At 43.7% G+C, this 17,087-nt stretch overlaps 1 protein-coding gene across 7 annotated transcripts in view; it reads left to right on the top strand.

The window, feature by feature from the left end:
- APC (APC regulator of WNT signaling pathway) overlaps positions 1-17,087 on the top strand; it is a 190,309-nt gene that overhangs the window by 52,362 nt on the left and 120,860 nt on the right. The window contains exon 1 of one of the 7 annotated variants that reach the window (XM_056537466.1): positions 7,040-7,172. The exons of the other annotated variants lie outside the window; for them this stretch is intronic. The gene's annotated coding sequence lies outside the window, so the exon portion shown is untranslated. Of the gene's footprint in view, positions 1-7,039; positions 7,173-17,087 lie in introns of those variants that run through there. 7 annotated transcript variants of the gene reach the window in all.

The raw sequence follows: 17,087 nt of genomic DNA, 5'->3' as shown, positions 1-17,087 counted from the left end.
CCCACCACCCCAACTGCATTTCCTGATTTTCGACTTCTGCCAGGACAGCAGGAGTCCAAAGTCTTGCATAAGTTGTGGGGTAATGTGCTCTGGACAAGTAGGGAGACACCTAGTGGCAGCTTTTTTAAACATAAATTAAACATAGAAAACTTCATATTTATTTATGTTAAGCAAAGTATATTAGAACGATTTTTTATTTACCATAAGGAGTGCTATTACAAAAATTAGTTTTAATGAGAGTGGCCATTTAAATCCCACCAAAGATTTTTTGTCCACCCCAGGATCTTGGCGGACTTCACGGTATGCATGGGATCATTGTCCTGTTGAAAGGACCTGTGACACCCAAGCTTTAGCTTACAGAAAGCATGTACTTTAGACAAATGTACCAATGTGTGTTCTTATAAGTGGTTCTACTCTGGATTAAATTCTGGGATTACAGCAGTCATTAAATTTATTAAATGGTGCAGGCATTTGAAAACTATGGTGCTGGTACACATTTGTTTACTTCAGTACAACATTTTGTAAGGTTTCTACTCTGACTTTTTGTGCGACCTTTATAAAGGAAATCTGTCATCAGTATCACCCGCACTAACCTGTCATACAGGCTTGTAGTGCGGGTGATACTGATCAAAACGATGCCTACCGTGTCCCAAAATGTCCAGCCGTACCCCTTTTCTTTCTTATGTAAAGTAAGTCTTGGGGGCATGGGTGGAGCTAAGGCTGGAGCTATGGGCAGCCCTACGTCATCTTCGGCTGGGTGGGCGCTCTTCCCAGCTCATCCCTATGCATCACCTCCCTCCCTGCTTGCGCATGTATACTCTACGGCACATACGCAGCTTCCTGGGTGATGTGGCACATGCGCCGTAGAGTAAACCTGCCGCGTGAGCAGGGAGGTGATGCATAGGGATGAGATGGGCAGAGCACTTGATAAATTTGTTACTTCTGCAAAGTAAAAACTGAAATTTGACTTTTGGTTGGAAGGTTGTTTGCAGGTTTTTGCATACTGCAACATTTCATGTGCCAATTGTTAGGGAAAAAAAAAAGCTCTAAAGAAAAGGATAAATGTCCCCCAATTTGTCGTAAGTCACATGGTCTCCAAGGGAGCATGGCTTTGCTGCAGTGGGTAGATAGCAAAGTGGAAGGGATTTACTGAAGTAATGCTAACCACCCACTTAAGTATAGTAATTGTGTTATATAGTGCACAGGAAAAGGCCTGTACTGTGTGCATGGAAGGTAAGCTAGTCTGCCCCCTTCAGAGGGTCCACACTGTACCTAAAAGGGTAACGCAAGACTTTTGCAAATTTGGCGGTCAAACATGTTATTTTGATACTTTAGGTCGGTCTGATTACAGCAGTACCAAATTTGGATACTGTATTTTCTTTCATGTTTTACTAATTTAAAAAAAATTCTAAACTGTTTAGAATTTTTCTTTAATTGCCATTTTTTATCCCGTGTCCCCCCGCCCCTCCATATACCAGGCTGTTAGGTTGTTAATTTTTTACACTGTAATCTGTTATTTGTATTGGTACCATACATGGTGCCTAGGGAAGCAGAGGTATCCTCTGGCTACCTTTCCAGTGGATCGACCCCTTTGACATTGGCAGTCTAAAGGGTTAATAGCCGCCCGCAGCAATCGCCGCATGCCGGCTATGAGCGGCGGCCCCCCAGCTCAGCATGAAATCGATATGGAGCTGGCTCAAGTCCAGAGCCTGCTCCATACACCTTTAACTCTGCCATACTTGTCAGGGGCTTTCAGGTCTGGCCCTGCTTGCCCAAAGCAGGGCTAAAGGCCTGACAAATTCACGTGGCTGGGACATGCAGTTCTGGCGATAGGATATCCACATCCCTGCATTTAAAAAAAAAATGGCATTTTGTGTTAAATTTGGGGAAATAACTTGCTATATTGTTGTTTTTTTTTTTTTTTATTATACTTTTTCAAGTACGGTAGCTTAAAGTTTGAAAATGAAATTTGCATGGGTATGTTGTCTGGAAATGTTTCATGTCTAATAAGTCTGTCTGAGATCATACGGAACCAACATTGGCATAACTCCTAGTTGGCCATAAATAGATGATAGAAGTGTTCCAAATTAAATCGGTCTGACGTTCAGTGGGTTAAATTTATGTCTTTGTCCACCTTCATGCATAAAAACTGTCCATGTTGTTTCAAATAACTAATCGGATTCCTGATTTCCTTTTGACCTATACAGGAGTGATAGTGTTTTCTTTTTTTTTTTTTTTATAGACTTGTATTGACGGGGGCGGGCTGTGACGTCACGAGGGGCGGAGCCGTGAAGCAACGATGCTCCGGCCCCTGTATTGCCCGTCATTACGTGCAGAGCAATCTCGCTCTGCGCATTAATGATAGCGGGGTGCTGCAGCAGCGATCCCCGGGGTCCCCAGCAGCGGTCTGACATCTTAGCGATCTGACATCTTATCCCCTATCCTTTGGATAGGGGATAAGATGTCTAGGGGCGGAGTACCCCTTTAACCCCTTAAGGACCAAGGACGTACCGGTACGTCCTTGGTCCTGCTCTTCTGATATAACGCGGGGTTACACAGTAACCCCGCGTCATATCATGGCGGGCCCGGCGTCATAGTGAAGCCGGGACCCGCCTCTAATAGCGCGCAGCGCCGATCGCGACGCCGCGCGCTATTAACCCTTTAGCCGCGCGCTCAAAGCTGAGCCGCGCGGCTAAAAGTGAAAGTGAAAGTTCCCGGCTAGCTCAGTCGGGCTGTTCGGGATCGCCGCGGCTAATCGCGGCATCCCGAACAGCTGACAGGACAGCGGGAGGGCCCCTTCCTGCCTCCTCGCTGTCCGATCGCCGAAAAACACAGTGTAAATAAAAATAAAAATAAACATATGTGGTATCACCGCGTGCGGAAATGTCCGAATTATAAAAATATATCATTAATTAAACCGCTCGGTCAATGGCGTGCGCGCAAAAAAATTCCAAAGTCCAAAATAGTGCATTTTTGGTCACTTTTTATATAATTTAAAAATGAATAAAAAGTGATCAATAAGTCCTATCAATGCAAAAATGGTACCGTTAAAAACTTCAGATCACGGCGCAAAAAATGAGCGCTCATACCGCCCCATACACAGAAAAATAAAAAAGTTATAGGGGTCAGAAGATGACAATTTTAAACGTATTAATTTTCCTGCATGTAGTTATGATTTTTTCCAGAAGTCCGACAAAATCAAACCTATATAAGTAGGGTATCATTTTAATCGTATGGACCTACAGAATACATATCAGGTGTCATTTTTACCGAAAAATGTACTACGTAGAAACGGAAGCCCCCAAAAGTTACAAAACAGCGTTTTTTTTCAATTTTGTCGCACAATGATTTTTTTTCCCGCTTCACCATAGATTTTTGGGCAAAATGACTGACGTCATTACAAAGTAGAATTGGTGGCACAAAAAATAAGCCATCATATGGATTTTTAGGTGTAAATTTGAAAGAGTTATGATTTTTTAAAGGCAAGGAGCAAAAAACGAAAATGTAAAAACGGAAAAACCTCCGGTCCTTAAGGGGTTAAGCCCAGGGTGGTTGTATTTTTCAACCAAGTGTCAAGGAGGTGGAGCTACTTAAATGCCACAGCATGGCGTGCATCATCTCTTACCTCTCAGCCCCAACTTGATATATATAAACAGCCTGTTTGTAAGAGAAAGAGAGGCTGAGAGGTAATGGCGAGAAAGGAGGCTCAGCTCAGATCCGCCTCCTTGACACTTGGCTGAGGATCAAAAAGGAGATTTTATATGTTTGGCAACCATCAGGAAACGTACAGTTTGCTTTTACACCCTATTAGACATCCAACTGTTTCTGCAGCTTTTACCAGCAAATACAGCTGACAGATTCCCTTTAACCTCTTAAAGGGGTACTCTGGTGAAAAACTTTTTTTTTTTTTTTTAAATCAACTGGTGCCAGAAAGTTAAACAGATTTGTAAATTACTACTTCTATTAAAAATCTTAATCCTTACAGTACTTATCAGGGGCTGTATGCCTCAGAGAAAACTATTTTCTTTTTGGATTTCTTTACTGTCTGTCCACAGTACTCTCTGCTGACACCTCTGTCCATGTTAGGAACTGTCCAGAGCAGGAGAAAATCCCCATAGCAAACATATGCTGCTCTGGACAGTTCCTGACATGGACAGAGGTGTCAGCAGAGAGCACTGTGGACAGACAGAAAAGAAATCCAAAAAGAAAAGAATTTTCTCTGTAGCATACAGCCACTAATAAGTACTGTAAGGATTAAGATTTTTTTAATAGAAGTAATTAACAAATACATAAATAAATGGAGCAGTCCTGCCAGGCTAGGGGTATAAGATGAAAGATGAAGAATAGAAAATTAAAGAGATAGTAGATGAAGAGTTGTGTCAAATATTAAACATTTATTAGATTACATTAATTACAATAGTTTCATTGTGAGGTCCTCGGCAGGGCCCTTGCTTCGGACGACACACAAATAATATTAGCCATATATAAAAAAATGAGTAAAATAAAATTGGGATTAATATTGCACTAGAGGGATATATGGGACAGAAGGTGTCAAGCAATAGTCCAGGGGATGACTGTGACCTATCTGTGTGAATGATAGGTAATGAAAGTAATAGTCTTGTAATAGTCACATAGCATACATAACGCTGATAGGGTTAATCCACAGTAGTTTTGGCGCTCGGCGGCGCTGTAGGCTTTCAGAAATTAGACCACTTTCCCTGTCTTTGCAGGGTTTGCTTTAAATAGATGCGCGTAATAGCGCTGCAGGCGTATCAGGTTATATACAGTTGTGCAAGATGCGCTCTTCTATACCCCGGCGGCACGGGGACAAAATACAAGAAGAGGTCAATGAAGAACCGGCACTATGTGCCTCTTACCGGCTCCTCTGAATTTGAATGCACGTGTCAGCGCTGGAGGTTCTCCGGTGCCTGCCCTCTGTGACTCGGCAGCATGGGGAAACAGAAGCAGGAAAGGGATGGAGGTCCGGTGTGAGATGCCGTTGCTGGCTGTAGCACTGGGAGCCGGTGCTGTCTCGGCTGACTAGCGGTGACTGTTCCGGACTCTGCTGTGATAATAGAATGCTCTGATGTGTCCCGGTCCCGGGCCTGCAGCGCTATTACGCGCATCTATTTAAAGCAAACCCTGCGCAGACAGGGAAAGTGGTCTAATTTCTGAAAGCCTACAGCGCCGCCGAGCGCCAAAACTACTGTGGATTAACCCTATCAGCGTTATGTATGCTATGTGACTATTACAAGGCTATTACTTTCATTACCTATCATTCACACAGGTCACCATCATCCCCTGGACTATTGCTTGACACCTTCTGTCCCATATATCCCTCTAGTGCAATATTAATCCCAATTGTATTTTACTCATTTTTTAATATATGGTTAATATTATTTGTGTCGTCCGAAGCAAGGGCCCTGCTCTCTCCTGTCTGATAGGACTCCTCTGTGCTCTCACCTGTCTGATAGCAATCCTCTGTGCTCTCACCTGTCTGATAGTACTCCTCTGTGCTCTCTCCTGTCTGATAGGACTCCTCTGTGCTCTCTCCTGTCTGATAGGACTCTGTGCTCTCTTCTGTCTGATAGGACTCTGTGCTCTCTCCTGTCTGATAATACTCCTCTGTGCTCTCTCCTGTCTGATAATACTCCTATGTGCTCTCTCCTGTCTGATAATACTCCTCTGTGCTCTCTCCTGTCTGATAATACTCCTCTGTGCTCTCTCCTGTCTGATAGTACTCCTCTGTGCTCTCTCCTGTCTGATAATACTCCTCTGTGCTCTCTCCTGTCTGATAATACTCCTCTGTGCTCTCTCCTGTCTGATAGCACTCCTCTGTGCTCTCTCCTGTCTGATAGCACTCCTCTGTGCTCTCTCCTGTCTGATAATACTCCTCTGTTCTCTCTCCTGTCTGATAATACTCCTCTGTGCTCTCTCCTGTCTGATAGGACTCCTCTGTGCTCTCTCCTGTCTGATAGGACTCCTCTGTGCTCTCTCCTGTCTGATAGGACTCCTCTGTGCTCTCTCCTGTCTGATAATACTCTTCTGTGCTCTCTTCTGTCTGATAGTACTCCTCTGTGCTCTCTCCTGTCTGATAATACTCCTCTGTGCTCTCTTCTGTCTGATAGTACTCCTCTGTGCTCTCTCCTGTCTGATAGGACTCCTCTGTGCTCTCTCCTGTCTGATAGGACTCCTCTGTGCTCTCTCCTGTCTGATAGGACTCCTCTGTGCTCTCTCCTGTCTGATAATACTCTTCTGTGCTCTCTTCTGTCTGATAGTACTCCTCTGTGCTCTCTCCTGTCTGATAATACTCCTCTGTGCTGTCTCCTGTCTGATAGTACTTCTCTGTGCTCTCTCCTGTCTGATAGCACTCCTCTGTGCTCTCTCCTGTCTGATAGTACTCCTCTGTGCTCTCTCCTGTCTGATAGCACTCCTCTGTGCTCTCTCCTGTCTGATAGTACTCCTCTGTGCTCTCTCCTGTCTGATAATACTCCTCTGTGCTCTCTCCTGTCTGATAGTACTCCTCTGTACTCTCTCCTGTCTGATAGGACTCCTCTGTGCTCTCTCCTGTCTTATAAAAAACAATGAGGTAGATTTATTAAAACCTGTGGAAAGGAAAGTTGACCAGTTGCCCATAGAAACCAATCAGATCGCTTCTTTTATCCTTCAGAGGCCCCCCTTTTTTATTTTATTTTGTATTTTTTTTCAAATGAAAGAGATCTGATTGGTTGCTATGGGCAACTGGGCTCTGCACAGGTTTTGATAAATCTTCCCCAGAGTGCTGTCCATTGACCTTTTTTCGGAAAAAACGCTGTGCGTGAAACACCCATCTATTTTTATCTTTTTAATCTTGAGCAGAAAACCTCTGTGACCTCCAGCGGCGGAGGGGTCTATAGCCGTACAGGATCAGCGATCACATTGTATATATAGTGACTGCTGAGCCTCAGTATCCGAGGTAATCGCTGTCACTGTCTGGCGGACCCTCCCTCCTCCTCCTCTTTCTGCAGCAGTGCGCGCCCCCGTCCCGGCTCCGCCCCCTCCTCTCACCTCTGCTGCTGGGTGTGTGGGGGCGGTCACGTGACATCTGTGGTCGGGGGCGCGCCCGCTGTGCAGCAGACAGGCAGCAGCAGGATGGAGAGCCTGGAGATCATGGACACGGTGATGATGATGGGGTAAGGTGATCGCTGAATAGCAGGGACGTGTAGGCTGTGATGAGTACGTGCTCTTGTAAAATCAGCCCGGTTGTCATTGCTGCGGTGTTCCTATCGTCAATGTCGCACTTGCTATGTTCCTTGCTGCGGATGTCAGGGGAGATGGGAATGTCGCCTTATCGTCTGCGCTCTGTCGCCGATACTGAGGCATAGCTGACGATCCTGATGTCGGTGCAGACGGTGAGGGAGATGTCTGTACATCGCATTATATGTCACAGCATGGCTGCCGTGTGATCGGTCACCGGCTGTATGTCATCACTAGTGTGTGGTGAGGAGGTGACAGGATTATGTCTAGGAGATATGGTGCCATTCTACCACAGCCGGGCTCTGGGAGCAGGCTCCATGATGGCGAACAGGAGGCTGTATCGTCCTCCACCTTGGTGGTGCTGATGGGAACACCCAGGAGAGGCAGGACACAGTGTATGGATGGGTATGACATATGTCTGTGTTCACACATCATTACTGGACCATTGTGTGAGCAGACAGGAATGGCACCGCTGCATTATTGCTGCCTCTGTAACCACACTCACCTCTCCATCTGCTTTGTCCTCTTTATTTGAAAATAGAAAGAATTGTCACAATACTGTTTATCCTTATATTAAGCCTTTATAAAAACGTGACCCTCCTACAAGGCAGAAAGAGCGTCGTGCTGCATCGGAGACAACTGCTAGAAGCCTCTTACTGGGTGTGAATTGTTCCCGATTACCTCCACCTATTTGACTATCCACACATTTCAGTATGGCTTTGGCAATTCATTCCTTAATGGTTTGATACAATTGGTTAAAATGTCATATATATATATATATTCTTGATTAGTAGCTTGCCTTATTGATGGAATGGACATGTAATAGGGCTGATCCTATGTTCCTATTTTATGACCCTTGGACCGTTCGGCTTTCTTTTCCCTGGTAGAATAAAATCGAGCTGTGTGTAGTAAGTGAATAGCCAAGGTAGATGTACTAGATCAGTGGTCTCCAAAATGTGCACCTCCCAAATGTTGCAAAACTCCAATTCTCATCATGCCTGCACAGCCAATGACTGTCTGGGCTTGCTGGGAGTTGTTTTGCACTAGCAGGAGGTCCACAGTTTGGCGATCGCTGTTAGGGCCCATTCACACCACAAATTTTGTAAGTGGAATTCTGCTTGGGGAACACAGCGCAAAAGCCTCCCACTTTTGTCAAATAGGGTTTTGCTGCACCATTCACACTACGGAGTTTCTATGGTGGGAATTCCGAACCCCAAACTCCGCTGAAAGAATGACCTAGAAGCAGTTTGTTTTGCCAGTGCCCTCTCCAGATGAAATCTTCTCCACTTATGTCTCCAGGAAGGGATTTTGTAGGATGAATGAGCCCTTGTAGATGGACCCATCCTCTCTTTCCTGACATGTCTGGTTTAATAGATACTTGTATTTCCAATAAAAAGAAACCATGCTAGAGTGCTTCTCCTTATAACGAAAAATTGTGCCGTACCTCCAGAAAATGGATAAATAACTCCTATGTGCTCCTCTTCTCAGTAGCCTGAGACATCTTCTGATTGGACAGTATCGGGAATGATAGCACCTTTTGTCAATTTATTCATTTATTTCCAGAAGGGATAATAGAGGAACTACAAAATGAAGCGTTCTAAGAAAAGATGTTCAGCCAATGTTATTTCATGTAGAATACAGGTCAGGAGAGCTGATTGGACACCTTTTTAAAGGGATATTCCAGGAAAAAAAACTTTTTTTTTTTTTATATATCAACTGGTTCCAGAAAGTTAAACAGATTTGTAAATTACTTCTATTAAAAAAATCTTAATCCTTTCAGTACTTATGAGCTTCTGAAGTTAAGGTTGTTCTTTTCTGTCTAAGTGCTCTCTGATGACACGTGTCTCGGGAAACGCCCAGTTTAGAAGCAAATCCACATAGTAAACCTCTTCTAAACTGGGCGGTTCCCGAAACACGTGTCATCAGAGAGCACTTAGACAGAAAAGAACAACCTAAACTTCAGAAGCTCATAAGTACTGAAAGGATTAAGATTTTTTAATAGAAGTAATTTGCAAATCTGTTTAACTTTCTGGAGCCAGTTGATATATAAAAAAAAGTTTTTTCCTGGATAACCCCTTTAATCCTGCTACTTGGTAGAACTCACCCTTTACAAGTCAGTGTGCTTTTCGTCAGTTTTAGCCAGATTGGTCTCAGATGCAGTGATGCCATGGGGAACTTGTGGTCTTTTAGGTCACTATCCAAATTGGTGTTTCCCAACCAGGGTGCCTACAGGTGTTGCAAAACTACAAATCCCAGCATGCCCGGACAGCCTTTGGCTGTCCGGGCATGCTGGGATTTGTAGTTTTGCAACACCTGGAGGCACCCTGCTTGGGAAACACTGATCTACATCCTTGCACAGTGGCAGGGGTGTGGATAGTGGCTTGAAACAGAACAAAAATGCTAATGACAAATCAAATGGAGCCTCTGGCTTTAGGCTGTCATATATTAGCATATGTATAAAATGTGAACAAAACAATATAAATAGTGAAACTTTAAAGGGTACAGAATTGTATTTAATCTGATAGGTCTTCTATTAGAGATGTACGTGTTGACGTCTAGTTGAGGGAATACCTCTTTAAATGGTAGTAGGCGTATTGTTTTACAAATCAATAGTGTGAGTGATGGAGCGTGAACTCTAGGAGATGTGTGACATTCTCAGCAAATATATCATGCCATCATTTGTTTGGCATCTATAGCTAATGCATAAGGTAGTACAGCAATAGTCCACACTGCCCATGGGCACCTAATCCCTAAACCTTTTTTTGGGGGGGGAATCCTATGTGGGCACTATACAGGAGGGTATGTTCCTGAGCCCATTCTAGGACTACAGACTCCCTGTGACATGGATGAACTGTTCTGCTGAAATGCTGGCAGTCAATTTTTCAGTTTTTTAATTTTATTTTTGTGTGTCCATTGGTATCAAGGGACCATATGTGGCCATCTACATGGATCATGTGGGTGGATTGGAGTCCAGCTTTGATATCCAGTCAGCCACGCCTGGAGATCACATCCCTCTTGTGTTCCCAAGACAGTGGTCGTATGACTATTATGTTCACAGCTCTTAATTGCTAGCTAACTTCATTACCGACTAACATGTCAGGGCTGAGTGTTACTATTAGAGATGAGCGAACTTACAGTAAATTCAATTCATCACGAACTTCTCGGCTCGGCAGTTGATGACTTATCCTGCATAAATTAGTTCAGCTTTCAGGTGCTCCCGTGGGCTGGAAAAGGTGGCTACAGTCCTAGGAGACTCTTTCCTAGGACTGTATCCACCTTTTCCAGCCCACCGGAAAGCTGAACTAATTTATGCAGGAAAAGTCAGCAACCGCCGAGCTGAGAAATTCGTGACGAATCGAATTTACTGTAAGTTCGCTCATCTCTAGTTACTATTTTACCCCAATGTTTTATATAGACTGCCTGCAGCTGAAGGGTCACTGTCCTGTACATGCTCCAATAGGTAAAATTCATTACTGTTTAGACTACAATGGGGGATTCTTTTTACGTATAAATTCTCCCAATCTGGTTTTAGCAATGTAAATATCACAGGATTCCTGGCTATAAAAAAATGGCCTCAATATTGGTTGGTCATCTTGGTTAAAAAAAGGGTTTTTCTGGGTCTTTCTTTTTATTGATGGTTTCATCAGGATGCTGTGAACTGACCGGAAAGCAGACAGCCCCACACAGTGACCCTGCAGGTTACTGGAGCTCAGCATTGGAAGCTAAGCTGCAGTAACCCAGCACAGCCACAACACAAGGTATGGCGCTGTCTTGTGTCAGTTGTGTTCTCTGTATATGTGGGCACTGCAGCGCTTTCAAAAAGTGGATCGACAGGGAAGCCCCGGGGTTAACTTTCGCCAATCAGATGTTGATAGATTATTGTGTCCTACAGACAGAATAAGCTGTCTAATACAATAGGAAAGATTTAGCAAAACTAACACCAGTGCTAAGGACATGTGGATGTCTAGAGAACGTACTGGAGGAGCCTACGTCTTGGTGTGTTAGGACACGCTTGGCTCTTAAGTGTGAGCTTATGTAAACAAGCTTTGTATGGCTTCTACAGCGTGTGGGACTGCCTTTAATCTTTAATGTTTTCATTTTATTATGTCAGATCATCTTTTGATGCTTTGCACATAACCCTTTGTTTATAATTAGTCATTGTGAGTTTAAGATTTAGTTTTGTGATGTGGATATTAAAATATCCACCAATCAGCTGTAACATTAAAGGGGTACTCCGGTGCTAAACTTCTTATCCCCTATCAAAAGGATATGGGATAAGATGTTACATCACGGAGATCCCATCGCTGGGGACCCCCGCGATCTCTCCTGCAGCACCCCCATTTTTTCAGCTGCACAGAGTGCGGATCGCTTTGTGGGTGATGACGGGCGGTGCAGGGGACGGAGTATCGTTTGTCACGTCTCCGCCCCTCGTGAAATTACTCCTCACCCCCTCAATGCAAGTATGGGAGGGGGCGTGGCGGCCATCACTCCCCCTCCCCTAGACTTGCATTGAGGGGACGGGGCATTATGTAATGAGGGGGCAGAGCCATTGCGTCACGATACTCCATCCCCTGCACCGCCCGTCATCACCCAGAAAGCGATGCTTGCTCTGTGCAGCTGAAAAACGGGGGTGCTGCAGGAGAGATCGTGGGGTTCCCCAGCGGCGCGATCTAACATCTTATGCCCTATTCTTTTGATAGGGGATAAGATGTTTAGCACCGGAGTACCCCTTTAAGGCTTAAAATCATGAAGGTCTCACTTGTGTTACCAAAACAGCTGTGACCCATCAAAGCATTGACTGTACAAGACCTTTGAAGGTGTCTTCTGGTCTCTGACACAAAGACATTGCTAAGTCCTGTAAGATGCAAGACACATGGATTGGACAATGTCATGTTTCACAAACCATTCCTGAACAATTTTTGCAGTGTAGTAGGGTATATCCTTCTGCTGAGAGAGGCCACTGGAATTTAGAGGGGTAAGTAACCTTTTCATGAATGGTAGAATCCAGCGTTTCCCAAAAGAACATTTCCCAGAGGATCACACATCTTCTGCCTTTCTTCTGTAATGCATTCTTATACCATCTCTTTCCCAGGTAAGTAACACACACCTGTCCGTCCACGTGGTGTAAAAGCACATGGAGATTGTCAGACCAGGCTACCACCTTTTAATTACCCCTTGGTCTACTTCTGATGCTAATGTGCCCATTGTAGGGGATTTTGGCAGTGAACACTGGTCAGTAAGGATGCTCTTGCATGTCTGTTGTATACAGCAAGATGCTACACAATGAGTGACTCCTGATGCCTTCATAGCCAGGATTACATTTTTCAGCAGTCTTCAGTGTTTCTGTGGGATCATACCACATGGGTTAATCTCTGCCCACCACATGCTTCAGTGAGCCTTGGGTGCCAATAAACCTGCTGCCACTTCAGTGGCTATCATTCCTTACTATATCTGTTCTAGAGGTTGTCTGCCCATCACAGTTTTACCCTGGCCAAAGCGATCATTATGCTTTCCCATTTTTTTCTTGCTTCCGACACATTAGTTTCTAAAACTTTACTTAAAGGGGTTATCCAGGAAAATACTATTTTTTTATATATCAACTAGCTCCAGAAAGTTAAACATATTTGTACATTACTTCTATTAAAAAATCGTAATACTTTCAGTACTTATGAGCTGCTGAAGTTGAGTTGTTATTTTCTGTCCAAGTGCTCTCTGATGACACGTGTCTCGGGAACCGCCCAGTTTAGAAACAAATCCCCATAGCAAACCTCTTCTACTCTGTGCAGTTCCCGAGACAAGCAGAGATGTCCGCAGAGAGCACTGTTGTCAGACAGAAAACAACAACTCAACTTCAGCAGCTGATAATTATTGAAAGGATTAAGATTCTTTAATAGAAGTAATTTACAAATCTGTTTAACTTTCTGGAGCCAGTTGATATATAAAAAAAATAAAAATACCCCATGTAAGCTGCATTCACATCTGATGAGGATTTGGTATTCAGTGTTTACATTGGCATAAAGGTATACTGCAGTGTTTCCATGCTGTGTCCATTGAGTTCATTGGACTGAATGTATTCTAGAATTGACTCTTTGGTCTACTTACAGGTGCATATTGTTGTTTAGTGTGACTTATAAGCCTGGCTATCTGCGCTTTTTAGTCATTCTGTTCAGTCCATTAAAGTCTATGGATCTGGCATGGGTACAATACAATGGACTATTGTGTTAGTATGCCAATCTATGTACTGATTGGTGTATCTGGAATGTTGTGGTGTCTAGTCCTTCATACAACTTAGTAGGTGATCAATGTTCTACATTGATTTAGTCTTGTGGTGTGAGATTGGTTTACTTTATGTATGTCCCCACTTCTGGTATTACTCATAGACTTGAGGTCATTTCTTGCTTATTCATCCTCTAGTCATTTGGGACACCATTAAAACTTTCCTTTTCAGACTGAAGCATGACAATGTTAAATCTTCTGCACTGATCGTCCCTTTATTTAAAGGATATATGTAGAATTTAACCCCTTGAGGACACATGGAAGTCCTGAATACTCTCCTGTTGTATGAAGCACACTCGGAAGCTGAGTATGCTTCATACCCTGTGAATCCCAAATGTGGTGGCATTGTCAGTTACTTGGAGGAGCTGATCTGGTCCTGATCAGCTGAGAGGACAGGTGGAGGTCCCTTACATAGCTCTGTCCGGTCCGCTTGGCACTCCAACACTGCAGACAGCCTCAACAGCCTGTATTAATGGAGCCCCAATAACATTGATCAATGCTGTGTTTTTGTCACATTATTGTTCAGTGTATGCAATTGAAAGATTACATGTAATATTTCCCTATGGGGACTAAAAAATTGTGAAAAAAAGTGAATAAGCCCCTTTTCTAATACAATAAAATACAATGACCCCGACATATGATAGTTTCAATCAACGATGGGCTCTCGGGGCCCATATTGTTTTAAATACAGCATCAACTTAAAATGCCTCTGAATGCCGGGGCCGTCGGTTGGTTTAATGTGCCCCGTTCCACTGCAGGGATGTTAAACACTGTCCAATCGGTCCTCAGCTTCTCATTCCACATCCTTGTACCGCCCCCTGAGCCACGTCCAATAAGTCTGCAGCTTCTTGCTGCAGATGTCTGAGTGCTGTCCTCCTTTATCCTCACACACTAGAGATCCCCCTGTACCTCTAGTGTGAGCAGCATTTGTAGCATCGTGGCCATTCCAGATCGGACAGTGAGTGTTGTCCTCGGGTATTTTAACATAATGTGATCAGAACTGCAACTGATAGTCTTAAAGGGGTACTCCACTGGCCAGCATTCAGAACATTTTGTTCCGAACGCTGTGCGCGCACGCCATCTAGCCCCCTTTCATAGACTTGCATTGAGGGAGCGGGGCGTGATTTCACGAGGGGGCGTGGCAGACCCCCACAGCACGCGCACAGCGTTCGGAACTAAATGTTCTTGACGCTGGACAGTGAAGTACCCCTTTAACCCCTTAGGGATGCAGGGTGTACATGTGAGTCTTTTGTCTGCTCCTCTGCTATGTTTATATATTTTTTGGTTCGCTGTAGATTTTGTGGTGACATGACTGATGTAATTACAAAGAAAATTGGTAGCGCATAAAACAAGCCATCGTATGGGTCTGCAGATGGAAAACTGAAAGCGTTATGATTTTTAGAAAGTGAGGAGGAAAAATGAATGTGGGAAAACCTTAAGGGCTCAACCTCTTAAGGACGCAGGGCGTACCTGTACGCCCTTCTCCCGGTCCCCGTATATAACGGGGGGGGGGTCACGCCGTGACCCTTCGTCATACCGGGTCGGTCCCGGTGGTGAATGATAGCCGTGACCATGGGCTAATAGCGTGCAGCACTGATCGTTTTGCAGCGCGCTATTAACCCTCAGTTGAGCTGATCGGGACCATCGCGATAAAATGGCAATGTCCCGATCAGCTAGGATGCGAGCGAAGGTCTCCTTACCTGCCTCAGTCGCGTCCGATCTGAGATTGATTGCTCCAAGCCTGAGATCCAGGCTTGAACAATCGACCGCCTATAACTCTGATCAATGCAAAGCTATGGCTTTGCAGGGATCAGTGTAAAAGATCAGTGTGTGCAGTGTTATAGCCCCCTATGGGAGCTATAAAACTGCAAAAAAAAAAAAAAAAAAAGTTAATAAAGGTCATTTAACCCCTTCCGTAGTAAAAGTTTTGATCACCCCCATTTTCCCATAAAAAACAAACATGTGGTATCGCCGCGTGCGGAAATGTCCAGTTATAACAAATAGATCGTTCATTAAACCGCACTGTCAATGGCGTATGCGCTAAAAAATTCCAAAGTCCAAAATACCGTATTTTTGGTCACTCTTTATATAACAAAAAAATTTATAAAAAGCGATCAAAAAGTCCGATCAATACAAACTTCAGATTACAGCGCAAAAAATGAGCCCTCATATCGGGCCCGTATGTGGAAATATTAAAAAAAGTTATAGGGGGCAGGAGATGACAATTTTAAACGTATAACCTTTCCTGCATGTAGTTGATTTTTTTTCAGAAGTACGACAAAATCCAACCTATATAAGTAGGGTATCATTTTAATCGTATGGACCTACAGAATAAAGATAAGGTGTCATTTTTACCGAAAAATGTACTGCCTAGAAACGGAAGCCCCCAAAAGTTACAAGATGGCATTTTTTCTTCAATTTTGTCGCACAATGATTTTTTTTCCCATGTGGATTTTTTGGTAAAATGACCTGTCACTGCAAAGTAGAATTGGTGGCACAAAAAATAAGCCATCATATGGAATTTCATGTGCAAAATTGAAAGAGTTGTAATTTATAGAAGGTGATAAGGAAAAAATTATTAAAATGCAAAAACGGAAAAACCCTGCGTCCTTAAGGGGTTTAAATATTGCCTCACTACAGTATCCACTGCCCCTTCTGAAATATATACAGTATGAGGCAGAGGGTGAGGTCAGAACTTTATACATTATAAATACAGTACAGTCCTGCCCTTACCCTCTGCCATTTAATATATGCCCCTATATAATACTCTACTGACCCCACCTTGTCTCTTAACTTTGGGCTGACATTTCTGAGACTCAGAAACCAATGAACAGTTTTCCATAGAATTATGGACTCTACATGCAATTGTTTTGGAGCTCCAGAACCAATTTTCTATGGAGTTATGGACTGAAAGGGGTACTCCGCTGGTCCCTACAGCATTCATAATTTTTGTTTCGTAACGCTGGGTGTGGTTGCTGTGACGTCGTGCCATGCCCCCTCCATTCATGTCTATTCTGAAAAAAAAAGATGGTGTAAAAAAAAAAATAATAATAAATAAATAAAAATGGTGTTGATCGAGATGAGGAAAAATATTCAGTAATGCTATACTATCAGGTAATTTAGTAGTAATCTGGCTTCTAGAAACATTTTATTGAATTACATTTTAGCAGGAATTCGGAACAGGGGGAATTCAGTTGTTTGTAATCAGATCTCCTGAGTGGTTGAACCCAGGGCAGCTGTATAATGGCTGTGTCACTACCATAGCTGTGTGAATCATGGCTTGTCTTCATGAGTCATACATTACAGGACTTCTCACTCGCAGTGTCCCTGGCCCAGTCACTGTGCACAGATTTCCTGTTGTCAGGATAAAGTAGTGAAATGTGTAGGTGACCTTTGCTCAATTCATCATATGAAGTCTTGCTAGTCCTAATGTGGCACAGCTAGTCCTGATCTGGCACACCCCAACAAGTTTGCCCGGTTAGCAGATGAGGGGGATGCCATTTCAAAGCAAGCAGTACTGCAGCAGGACTCTGCCTCTGACTTCCAGGGGTGTGTGTGCTCCAGTAAGGAGAGAG

The sequence above is a fragment of the Hyla sarda genome, chromosome 1, assembly GCF_029499605.1.
Source record: "Hyla sarda isolate aHylSar1 chromosome 1, aHylSar1.hap1, whole genome shotgun sequence".
Lineage (NCBI taxonomy): Eukaryota > Metazoa > Chordata > Amphibia > Anura > Hylidae > Hyla > Hyla sarda.
The sequence above is the reverse complement of the archived record's forward strand: the minus strand, read 5'-3'. Positions and strand labels throughout refer to the sequence as shown.